This window comes from Jaculus jaculus, chromosome 8 (genome assembly GCF_020740685.1).
Source record: "Jaculus jaculus isolate mJacJac1 chromosome 8, mJacJac1.mat.Y.cur, whole genome shotgun sequence".
NCBI classification, from domain to species: Eukaryota; Metazoa; Chordata; class Mammalia; order Rodentia; family Dipodidae; genus Jaculus; species Jaculus jaculus.
Window position 1 is genome coordinate 81053480 of NC_059109.1, and position 13027 is coordinate 81066506.

General features: G+C 39.3%; 1 non-coding gene across 1 annotated transcript; it reads left to right on the forward strand.

The window, feature by feature from the left end:
• The first annotated feature begins 8573 nt into the window (after positions 1-8573).
• LOC123463282 lies at positions 8574-8764 on the forward strand. The gene has a single exon (XR_006638862.1). It is a non-coding gene; the product is annotated as a U2 spliceosomal RNA (small nuclear RNA).
• Positions 8765-13027: the final 4263 nt, after the last annotated feature.

Below are 13027 nucleotides of genomic sequence, written 5' to 3' on the forward strand. Positions count from 1 at the left end.
TTCTGTAGGTTTCCATAAATTATCTCATTGAGAGGATAAATATTTCTCCCACCTCTTTAACATATCTGTAGATAAGAGTTGGTCTCTCGACCAGATTAGTGAGGGACAAGCTTCCAGGACAAAAGAAGTGTGTTCCTCTGATCTACAGGAAATGTCTCTTCCCTTTCTAATTGTGAAGTTCTGAATTTAGAAAGCCACTGACACAGTTTCTTTTGGGGCCCACAGTTTTTTTTTTTTTTTAATTATTTATTTGAAATAGAGAGAGAGAATGGGCACACCAGGACCTCTAGCTGGGCAAATGAACTCCAGACACATACATCACCTTGTGTACCTGACTTACATGGGCCTGGGGAATAGAACCTGAGTCCTTTGGCTTTGCAGGCAAGCACCTTAATGGCTAAGCCATCTTGCCAGTCCCTAGGCCCACAGTTTTTTTTTTGTTTTTTTTTTTTGTTTATTTTTATTTATTTTTATTTATTTATTTCAGAGCGACAGAGAGAGATTGGGCACGCCAGGGCTTCCAGCCACTGCAAACGAACTCCAGATGCGTGCGTCCTCTTGTGCATCTGGCTAACGTGGGTCCTGGGGAATTGAGCCTTGAACCAGGGTCCTTAGGCTTCACAGGCAAGCGCTTAACCGCTAAGCCATCTCTCCAGCCCCACAGTTTTTAGTAATGTCAACAAGGGGCTGGCAGGGCCTAGAATAAAGAAAGTGGGAAGGAAGCTCTGAACTGCCTAGTAAGAGAAAGAAGTTTTAATGTTAAAGTTTTCTTGTGAGGAAATAGGGACAGGAGGATCTTGGACTGTTGCATGCTGTTTGGGTTGTCCATTTCACATATGGGTGGGAAATTCTGCTTGAGCCATATAGTCACAAATATTTCTAAGGTAGAATTTGATCTCTGTTTTGGGTCTCCAGGTGTTAACTCTGAGAAAGGAGCTGTTTACTCCCATGCTGGTAAGGAAGGACCTAGGAATTACCATAATAGAAGGTGTTAATTTCTAGGTTCCCAGACTGGAGCCTGAGTTTACTTGCAAGGAGAAGTAGAAATAACTCTTTGAAACTTCAATTTCCATATCCCAGTTTAGGAGGCAGGGAGCTCAGAGGCTGACACCAATGTTACAAGGGAAACAGGAGGTGAGGTCCTTCTTTCAGTGTCCTATAAACCCAAGGTCTGCCTGGCCACAACATTGCCCCCTCAAGAGTTAAGACCTTAATATCATTTAGGAGATGGGTGGTGACTCATTTTAGCTTCTTTAAGCTGAAGCAGGCATAGAGGGGTTCTGAGGCATCATCTTCTGTAATCTCTATTTTTTAATTAATTAATGTTTTAGCAGAAGTTATAATATGTCCTTTCCCCTGGTACTCATTGTCCTGTGGGCCCTCCTCAGTAGAGTTATTGGTGTTCACTGTGGGGTAATTAAGGCCTCTGTCTTTTGGGAGATCTGTGACTCAGGGTGTTTCAACCCACCTTGTGGTTCTTACAATCTACTGGCCCCCTCTTCCACAACAGTCCCTGAGCCTTAGTGAGTATATTATCAATTACTGTTGACTTCTCTATAATCATTGTTTTTCTGTTAAGGTGTATTTCGATTCTCTAATTGCTCCATAATTTCTTCTGAACCCTGGTAGATGTGGTAGAAGGGGCACATCTCCTAGAGAGCTGTCAGCTGGTTTTTCTTATGTTGATGAACCCTGCCATCTGAAAAATGAAACATATTTTTCATCCAAGGGTAAGAACAGTTTTTTTTTTTTTTTTTTCAAATGCTAGGCATGGTGGTACATGCCTTTTTAAAAAGTATTTTATTTGCCAGGCATGGTAGTGCATGCCTTTTTAAAAAATAGTTTATTTGCCAGGCATGGTGGTGCATGTCTTTAATCCCAGCACACAGGAGGCAGAGTAAAAGGGTAGCTGAGAGTTTGAGGCCACTCTGAGACTACATAGTTAATTCCTGGTCAGCCTGGACCACAGTGAGACCCTACCTCAAAAACAAACAAACAAAAAATAATTTATTTATTTATTTCTGAGAGAGAGAAAGAGAATGGGCTCATCAGGGCCTCTACCCACTGCAAATGAACTCCAGATGCATGTGCCACCTTGTACCTCTGCCTTACGTGTGTACTAGGGAATTGAACCTGAGTCCTTATGCTTATGTTAAGCCTTCCCTCCAGCCCAAGAGCAGTTTTGAGGATTAAGGTTTATCCACCTTCTACTGGGCATTTCCATCTGGTCTATCCACCACCATCCTTAATTGGGGGTTCTATCTCATATACTGATTTTCAGGCAGAAGGTTCCTTTTGTGCTGACTGCTTTAGTCTCTGGTTTTGTGTAGTTGCCCTCCCCACCTTTCCTTTCCCTAAATCCCCACCCCACTCCAACATCTCACCCCAATATGTTTTTTACAGTAAAGGAATGTTTATGCTTCTTTATTATATTTTTTTAAATTTTATTTATTTATTTATTTGAGAGCGACAGACACAGAGAGAAAGACAGATAGAGGGAGAGAGAGAATGGGCATGCCAGGGCTTCCAGCCTCTGCAAACGAACTCCAGACGCGTGCGCCCCCTTGTGCATCTGGCTAACGTGGGACCTGGGGAACCGAGCCTCTAACTGGGGTCCTTAGGCTTCACAGGCAAGCGCTTAACCACTAAGCCATCTCTCCAGCCTGTTCTTTATTATTTTTGAATAAGCAGATAATATATCTCATTACAAGTAAAGGATTTATTGAACATAAACTAGGCCTTTCAGATTAATTTGAGAGAAGTAAGCCTGATGTAGGAAAATAAGTGAGTTATCTCACATGCATGAGGGATCTGCATTCACAACAGTAAAGTTAGGGTTACCAGTGGCTGGGGACTATGGGGGAGTGTGTGATGTGGAGAAAGGTTAATGAAGAAGCTCTTCATTACAGAGATGTGTAGGCAAAAAAAATCTTTTGGGTTATTGTAAAATAGTATGTTTAAATAATAATGTTCTGTTTATTTCTTTTTTTCTCAATTTTTATTGACATTTTCCATGATTATAAAAAATATCCCATGATAATACCCTCTCACCGCCACCCCCCCCACTTTTCCATTTGAAATTCCATTCTCCATCATATCCCCTCCCCATCCCAATCAGTCTCTCTTTTATTTTGATGTCATGATCTTTTCCTCCTCTTATGATGGTCTTGTGTAGGTAGTGTCAGGCACTGTGAGGTCATGGATATTCAGGCCATTTTGTGTCTGGAGGAGCATGTTGTAAGGAGTCCTACCCTTCCTTTGGCTCTTCTTTCTTTCTGCCACCTCTTCCTCATTAGACCCTGAGCCTTGGAAGGTGTGATAGAGATGTTACTCAGTACTCTAGTCACTTCATTCCAGCACTATGATACCTTCAGAGTCATCCCAAGGTCACTGCTATCTGAAAAGAAAAGATTTTCTATCCAAAGTGAGAGTAGCGTTAATATAAGGGTATGAATATTAAGAGAAGTGCTTACTGGGCAGTTTGATAAGCATAGTATATATGTTTTTCCAGAAATCAGCAGATGTTACACCCCCAGGGCTAATGACTACCCCTGTTTTAAGTTTTCAGTATCAGGGATTGCCCCAATATTTGTTCCTTCCTCTGGTTTGTCTGGTATCCCCTTCTCTCTTCCTTCCTAGTTCTTCTTTTTCCTTGTCTCATTCTAGCTACACACAAGTAGTCCTAATCTCACTCCCTTTTACACTTCTCTTCAGCAAGTCCAGTTTAAGAGCCACATGTGAGAGAAAACATGTGATGTTTGTCTGTGAGATGTCACTTAGAATGATATTTTCCAAAGCCATTTATTTTCATATGAATTTCATTATTTCATTTTTCCTTTCTGCTGAGTGGAATTCCATTGTGTAAATGTACCACATCTTCATTATTCGTTCATTGGTTAATGGGTGTCTGGGTTGATTACAATTCCTAGCTGTTTTGAGTAGAGCAGCAGTAAACATGGTTGAGCAACTATCTCTTAAGTAGAGAGTAGAGTCTTTAGGACAAATGCCAAGGAATGGAATAGCTGGGTCGGGTGGTAAATCAATTTTCATCTATTTTGGGAACCTCCATATTGCTTTCCATGGTTGTTTTACCAGTTTACATTCCTACCAGCAATGAATAAGGGTTCCTCTTTCCCCATAGCCTCACCAACATTTTTTGTCATTTGATTTTTTGATTTTTGCCATCTTAACTGGAGTAAGAAGGAATCTCTCAAAGTTGTTTTCATATGTGCTTCCTTGATAACTAGGAATGTTGAACACCCTTTTTTTTTTTTGTTGTTTTGTTTTGTTTTGTTTTTCAAGGTAGGGTTTCACTCTAGCTCAGGCTGACCTGGAATTCACTATGTAATCTCAGGGAGGCCTTGAACTCACAGTGATCCTCCTACTTCTGCCTCCTGAGTGCTGGGATTAAAGGTGTATGCCACCACACCCAGCCTTTGAACACCTCTTTTAATGAATACTGGTCATTCATGTTTCCTCCTTTGAGAATTCTCTGTTAAATTCTATGCCCTATTTTCCTGAGTGGATTGATTGACTTTTTTTATTACTATTGCTTTGTAGTATAATTTGAAGTCAGATATGGTGATATTTCCTGAAATGTTTCTTTTGCTGAGGGTAGTTTTGGATATCTAAAGACTTCTATAATGCCATATGAATTTTGAGATTAGTTTTATGTCCCTGTGAAGAAATTTTCTGGAATTTTAATAGGAATTACATTGAATCTGTAAAATGCTTTTGGTAGAATGGCCATCTTTATGATGTTGATTCTTCCAATCAATGAGCATGGGTGGTCTTTCCATGTTCTTGTATCCTCCTTGATTTCTTTCATCAGTGTTTTTATGTTTTCATAAGTCTTTCACTTTCTTGGTTAGTGAAACTCCAAGGTATTTGATATTTGTTAATATTGAAAATGAGACACCCTCACTGATTTCTTTTTTTTTTAATTTTTAATTAGCATTTTCCATGATTATAAAAAAATATCTCATGGTAATTCCCTCCCTCCCCTCCCCCACACTTTCCCCTTTGAAATCTCACTGATTTCTTTATCCATATGTTTGTTGTTAGAGTATGGGAAGACTACTGATTTTTGTGTGTTGATTTTATATACCGCCACTTTGCTGGGACAGGGCCTCAGTCACAAGCTAACCTTGAAACCCTCCACAGACCAGAAATCTCAGCCACCCAGTTGACAAGATTAAGAATGTGAGGCAATACACACATCCTCAGGGACTTGGACTTTGTTAGAGGATTTGTTTGCCTTACCACCTACTCTTTTTTTTTTTTTATTTAATTTATTAGTTTTCATTTCAGTGAATACAGGCAGTTTGGTACCATTATTTAGGCTCATCTGTGATTATCCCCTCCCATTAGACCTTCCTTGTTAATGAAAATGGGTCGTGCATTGTGGAGTTAGCCCCCAGTTATTAGTATGATAAATGTCTCTGCAAATCATGACCCAACATGTAACTCTGACATTCTTTCCGCCCCCTCTTCCGCAAGATTTCCCTGAGCCATGTTGTGTTCATTTTTGGTCTGCTTCAGTGCTGAGGTGTTGGGGGCCTCTGAGGCTTTGGCTGTCTGATTTGGTAGGAGTTGATTTTTCTCTGCGTTGATCTCCTTCCCCTTTGTGCTGGTATCCGGTTCACAGGAAAACATCACCCTTGCTTATTTCGCCAGTTGTCCTTAGTTTCAGTTGGGCCCCTTTTGAGGTATGTTGGGGCAGCTCTCTTCTTAGGATCTGCATCTATCTGGAAAAGAGAAGCAGATTCTCCAACGGAGAGTAAGTTAGCACCCGGAAAATTGAGATAACACTTACTTTTTTGATAGACAGTTTGATAGGTGTAGGCCCTCTTATACCCCGTGATTGATGGTAGCTTGATATTGTAGAGTGGGCTTGTGTTTGGGTATGGTTCTGACTTGTTTCCCAGCTCCAGCTAAGGGTCTAGTACCACTGAGTGGATCAGTTAGCCAAATCAAGAGCAATTGATTCCTCACCATGGCTGTGTACCACTATTGCACTTGTGTGGGCATCACATCCGGTTATTTGTTGCTAATTAGGTTAAACAATGTTAACACCTACTCTTGCATAAATACTCTGTGCTGGTTTTCATTGACTGTATATTGTTCAGTTAAATTTTAGAATTCACATGTATTTTGTTCCACCCAGCCTACTAGAATACTCACATAGCAGGCAAACCAATACCTAGGGTCACTTTTGTGGTTACATACCTAGCACCTTAAGCTCCTACCCTGAAGAAATATAACATCAGATTGATTGATACATCTAAGAACACTACAGATAATTAGAAAACTCAAGTATCAAACTAGTCCATGATGCAAAAATCTCCACATTATAATACAAGAAATTCAAAAATCAAGACAATATAATTCCACCAAAAATTATAAATCCATCAGAAATGACCTCCGGTGAGACTGATTTAGAGGAAATGTCTGAGAAAGATTTCAAAAGAATGATTATAAATATGCTCAAAGAAATCAAAGGAATCAAAGAAGATACCAGAAACCAATTTAATGAAATAAGGAGGTCAATACTAGACATGAATAAGGAAATAGAAATAATAAAGAAAAACCTGTCAGAAATACTAGCAATGAAAAAGTACAATAAGTCAAATAATAATAATAATAATAAACCTCTAGAAAGTCTCACCAGTGGAATGGATGAAGGAGAGAATAGAATATCTAAACTAGAAGGCCAGGTGACAGATCTAATAAAGTCCCACACAGAGAAATACAAGCTAATAGGAAGGCATGAATGTGGATTTCAAGAAATTTGGGACACTCTGAAAAGATCAAACATAAGAATTCAGGGTATAGTAGAAGGTGAAGAATTTTATTCCAAAGGCATAATAGGTATTTTCAACAAAATCATAGAAGAAAATTTCCCCCAAATTGGGAAAGAGATGCCAATGCAGATACAGGAAACCTTCAGAACACCAAACAGACAAAACCTGGAAAGAACCTCTCCTTGCCATATTATAATTAAACTACCAAACACACATAACAAAGAAAATATATTGAAAGCAGTTATAGAAAAAACAAGTCACTTATAAAGGCAAGCCCATCAGGATAAAGATTACTCAACATAAACTTTAAAAGCCAGAAGGCCTCTAGATAGAATATTGGCAGAGTCACAATTTAAAAGTCTACATTCCCTAATGCTCAACTTAAAACCAAACATAAAAGAAAGACAACACTAAGCATCATGTTTCTAAAGTGTATCAGATCTATACTACCACATATTGTCAGGAGCCATAGAGCCTCTCCATTCTGCCTGGGCCTGTTCGTAAATTGACTCATTATTCAGAAAGCTGGTCCATCCAGCTCTCTGTTAGGTACTTCTGGAATGTTGGTCAGCAGACTGCTTATAGAATCTTATCTTTTGCAAAAGGCCAGTTTATGGTCAAGATGTTAAGCCATTGAGGCAAGATTAGATAAACACCTGATTACATCCCCTCTAGGTTTCCTGACAACTCCAAGGCCTTAAATCATGTCAGCCAGCTTATTCCCCCCTTTTCTTCCCCTATATAACCACTGTGTAAAAAATAAAGATTCAGAGACCTTGATCGGAATACAGACTTGGTCTCCTTCTTTGTGTCTCTTGTCTCTCATCCAGGTTAATTTCCCCTCAGGTCCTTGTTTAACTCCCCGCTGGCCGGGGCAAGTAGCGCCTGAATGTGGGGCTCGAGGTGTGAAGTGTGAACCTGGACATTGCTCAAGTGGATGACCGTGCCCCCCATTGGATCGCCACTGCACCGGTGAGTGAAGATCTGCATGCAGATCACCACAGGAGTGCCCGCCTGTGATACAGATCCAGAAAGGTAAAGAAAAGTGACGCAATTATGGGACAAGCATTAAATAAGCATGAATTGTTGAAGGGCTTAAAACTTCTCTCAAGGCACAAGGAACACGGGTTAAGAAAAAAGATTTAGCAAAGAGTAAAAAGGAGCTAATTGCCATAGTAAAAGATATTTTAAAAGCACAAGGAATTGAGATTGCTTCAAGTTCTTTAAGCAAATTTTTTGATTTTATCAGGAGGATATGTTCTTTTTATATGTTTTTATGTGTGCTCATTGTGCTTGCTAGTCGTCTTGTGCTTGTGACTAAAGAGATGAGACGGATGCAGGTGACACCCTTTTCTCTTCTAGAGAATGATTTCAAGGAAATCAAAGACCTAAGCATAGAAATTAAAAAGGAAAAGTTAAGTGTCTTTTGCAAGAGTGAATTTGCCAGGTATTTGTTCTAGGTTAACTTTGCCTTGCATAGAGGATTATTAAAAACAACAAAACTTCCTCTAAAGAGGTAACTTATAATTTGTCAGATATTTTTTTAAAAGATTGTAATGTCCTGTTACTTAAAAGGAGGAGGCAACTGATCTGACTTCTAAGCCATCCTGCCTCAAGATAACAACACAATTTGCCTTAGTTACTTCTAATAAAATCATTTCCAAGTGTGTTATTGGTATTAATGACATAAAATTGTATTAAGACTACTTTCTTGTTAGTAATAGGATTAATCAATTTTGTGTAATTTTTAATAGCCTTATAAGAAAGATAATCACTTCTTGGCCTTTTAGCTAAGATCAAATGTAGTATCTGTTCTTATCAGTTTAATAACTGATAGGTTCTCTATCTGAGGACAATATATTAAATGGATTTTTGGAGCTTGGAGTTGGCATAGGAGCTTGCTCTGTCTACTCCAAGCATCAACCTGGTATTGCAGAACCTCTAGGAACAGTGCACCCCTCGGGGGAATAAAAAAAAAAGAAAGAAAGAAAGATAATTAATGATGGGGTGAGATGAATTGAGTGAAGGAACTGGGTAGAAATTTTTCAATGATTACTTGTTAAAAATGCCTTTTCATTGGTACTTAGACCAGAGTGTTAAAGTATATAAATAAAGGTGTGCAATGTTAAAATTAAAAAAAGGAATTTTCAGGCTAAACCTAAACACAATGCCTAAAGTTAAAGTTTTTTAAACTGCTTACAAACTTTAAGAAACAAAAACACTAAATTTCAGGCTAAAATATGTTGGGATAGCTTGCTTAAGTTTTATCAAATTTAAGTCATGGGTAAAATATAAAATTGTTTTATGTTCATAAAAATTTCTGTGGTACAGAAAATCAATAGCTATCAAGTTTAAGCCAAAATCATTGGTTGTCAAATAATGTTTTTTCTTTCAAAAAATTTATCAAGGGTTATATTAATATTTAGCCAGCTGTTTTGGCTCAGAAAAGGCCAGATTCTACTCTATTGTATGTAAAGTAACTGTCTCAATTTTGCATCTTAAGTCCAGTGCTTATAACAAAATTAACTCTTAAGACATATTCCCTACTTTAGGGTACAATGGTCCTCATCTGAAGAAAAAAAAAATTATATATATATATATATATATATATATTTTTTTTTCAAGCTCCATGGTTCTTTTTCCAATGTTCTCTGGGTAATTTGTACCCACACAGGTATCTGAACTAATCAAAGATGTTCACACAGGTGCTAAGACCTTATACTGTCTTACTTGTTTTTTTTCTGATAATTTCTAGGGTAAATTAGTTAAGTTTATAAATCAATTGGTACTTTTTTTCAAGACTGGTAACAGATTCTGCCTATATTTATAAATGTTAGATATTTATAATGTGAGATGTACCTACTTTCTATGCCTTGGACATATGGCTTATGCTGCCACAGTACAACAAAAATTTTAAAGATAGGACAAAATGATTTTAGAAGCCCTTGTGCCATTCTTTAAGTAAGTCTATTTCAGTAATCAATTGTGCTCTATATGTACACACATCCAGGCTGGCGTAACTTCCTTTCTGAGTGTATTAATCGCCTATGTAGAAGCCAAAGCCAATTGAAATCATTAGAGTAAAATGTGTCAATATTTTGGCCTGTGCTCCCATGTCATGAGACCACTGGAGATGATGGGACACTTCTACACTGGCCCCCTGGTAAGCCACCTGTCTTCCTGAGCAGGGAGGATGTTGAGACCCAAACAAAATTGGTGTACAGTCTAAAACAGGAGAGTCACAATTGAGGAGCAATCAGCCCTCCTGACTTCCCAAAGAAGGGAAAATTACTTGGCCAGCATGGCTCTGACTCATCCTAACAGGCAAAAGACACCAGTAAGCTATGGGGCTACTCCTGTGTCCCTAAAGTCTCTTTGGAGAGCCATTAATAACCTCCAAAATTAATCCTTAATTAAGTTTTGGCTATCTGCATGGTCTTAAACACTCAGAGAGAAATGTATAACCAAAGATTAAAAAAAAATTCCTTAAATATATAAATGGCCCTTAACTTCTGAAAAATTAGCTGCAGCCACGATGTTAGTACAGGAACAACTTGCTGCAGGCCATATTAAACCTACCACCTCTCCTTGGAATACTCCTGTCTTTGTTATAAAGAATAAGTCTGGAAAATGGAGATTGCTCCAGGACCTTAGAGAAATTAGTAAGGCCATGGTACCTATGGGAGCTCTACAACCAGGCCTAACCACTTCAGTGGCAATTCCCGCAGGATATTGTAAAATCATTATTGACCTAAAGGATTGCTTTTTTACAATTCCCTCTCACCCTGAGGATCATCAGCCTTTTGCATTTAGTTTACCTGTGGTAAATTTTAGAGGCCCTATGCCGAGATTCCAATGGAAAGTTTTGCGCCCCAAGGGATGGCCAGTAGCCCTACGCTGTGTCAAAAATTTGTGGTCCAAGTTATAGATCCATTTAGACATAGATGGCCTTCTTTATATATCATTCATTATATGGATGACATTCTCCTGGCCAGACCTGATCCCACTGAACTCCTTATTTGCTCTCAAGAGCTTTCTAGGGCCCTTAGCAGAGCTGGTCTTCAGATAGCTCCTGATAAAATTAAATTAAAACCCCCTTACTTACTCTTAGGCTTTGAACTTTTTCATAACAAAATTCTTTCACAAAAAAAAAATCAACTTAGAACTGATCATCTAAAAACTTTAAATGATTTTCAAAAACTCACAGGAGATATCAATTGGCTCAGGCCTTATCTTAAGCTAACTACTGGAGAGCTTAAACCCTTGTTTGACATCCTCAAAGGAGACCCAGACCCTGCCTCAGGCCGCTCATTAACAGCCCCCACCCTAGAGGCTCTGAAGATAGTAGAGGCCGCAATTCTGAGCCAAAGGGTCACTTTTAACTCTTATGAGAATCCTCTTCTCCTGGTCATTTGTGCCACTGACTTTACACCCACCGGGGTGTTCTGGCAGGAGGGGCCCCTCTTCTGGGTCCATTTACCCGCCTCGCCACCCAAAGCCCTTACCCCTTACACCTCGTGGGTGGCAGAATTAATAAAAATTGGGCATGACCAAAGTAGAAAAATATTTGGTAAAGACCCTGATAAAAGTGTTCTACCCTATTCCACTATCCAAATTCAGTGGTTAATACAAAATAATAATGACAACTGAGCAATATCTTGCACCTTTTTTCAGGGATCCCTTGATAACCACTACCCTGCTGACAAGCTTCTCCAATTTCTGAGAATTCAACCATGTGTTTTTCCTACATTGACCTCTCCCCGACCCCTTTTCCACATCCTCCTAGTTTTCACTGATGGCTCCTCTAATGGAGTGGCATCCTTCACTGTAGACAAGCAAACCACTTCCCTACAATCCCCATTCCACTCTGCTCAACTGGTGGAACTTTTCGCTGTTTTACAGGTTTTTCAACAACTTCCAAATACCTCCTTTAATCTGTATACTGATAGTGCTTATATTGCTCACTCCATCCCCCTGTTAGAAACTGTGCCATACATGAAACCCACTGCAAATGCTACCCCTCTGTTTTTCTCCATTCAGGAATGCATGCATTCTAGGCAACACCCTTTTTATATAGGCCATATTCGTGCTCATTCTGGACTCCCTGGGCCTCTAGCCACAGGCAATGCCATAACGAACAAAGCCACCCAGTTTGCCTTCCTTGCTAAGCTCGATCCTGTGGCCCAGGTTAAAGAAGCTCACTCTGTACATCACCTTAACGCTCAAACCTTGCATCTTCTTTTTATTTATTTATTTATTTATTTATTTATTTATTTATTTTTAGATTTTTTTAAAATTTATTTGAGAGAGAGGCAGAGAGAGAGACAATGAGAGACAGAGAATGGGCATGCCTGGGCCTCCAACCACTGCAAAGAAACTCCACACACATGTGTTACCTTGTTGCATCTTCTTTTTAAAATCACCAGGGAAAAGCCCACCAGATAGTCAAACAATACACAAACTGTGTCACCCTCCTACCTGTCCCCCACTTGGGCATAAACCCTAGAGGTCTGATTCCCAATGAAGTCTGACAAATGGATGTAACACATGTTCCCTCATTTGGTAATCTTAAGTATTTCCATGCTACTGTGGATACCTTTAGTGGATTCATCCTTGCCAGCCTCCATGTTGGAGAAGCTTCAAAAGATGTCATTGCTTATGTACTCAATTGCCTTGGTGTCAGCTCTTGGGCATACAGTGGACACCTACCTGCTGATTATGTGGGTCATGGAACTTCTGCTGATCACCCAGAGATCCTGCAGGTCAGTCTTGGCCATTTCAAACAGATCTAGTTATCATGAACATGTATTGCATCTATTGATGCACTCTAGTAAGAGGTTCTCCAGGTTGGTTACATAGCCTGGATATGTCCAAAAGAGCAGCAGCTCCTCTTCCTCCTGCTAAGCCTGGGAAGCTGTGGCAAAGTTATTCTTATCATTACTGCTGATAAATGCCATATTATCCCAGTCCTAAGGTTGCTTTTTCCTGAAGACAGAGAATGTGTCTGGAGGCTCTTCAAACAGCATACCCTCCTTGGTCCTAGAAGTAAAGCAAGACCACTGTATTAGTTGCCTTGCTCTTATTTTTGAGACAAAATACATGACAAAAATAAATTTAGGGAAAGAAGGGTTTATTTCAAGTCCATCATGGCAGAAAAGGCCTACTGGAAGGAACTTGAGGCAACTATTCACATTCAGGCCACAGTGAGGAAGCAGAGAGGAGCA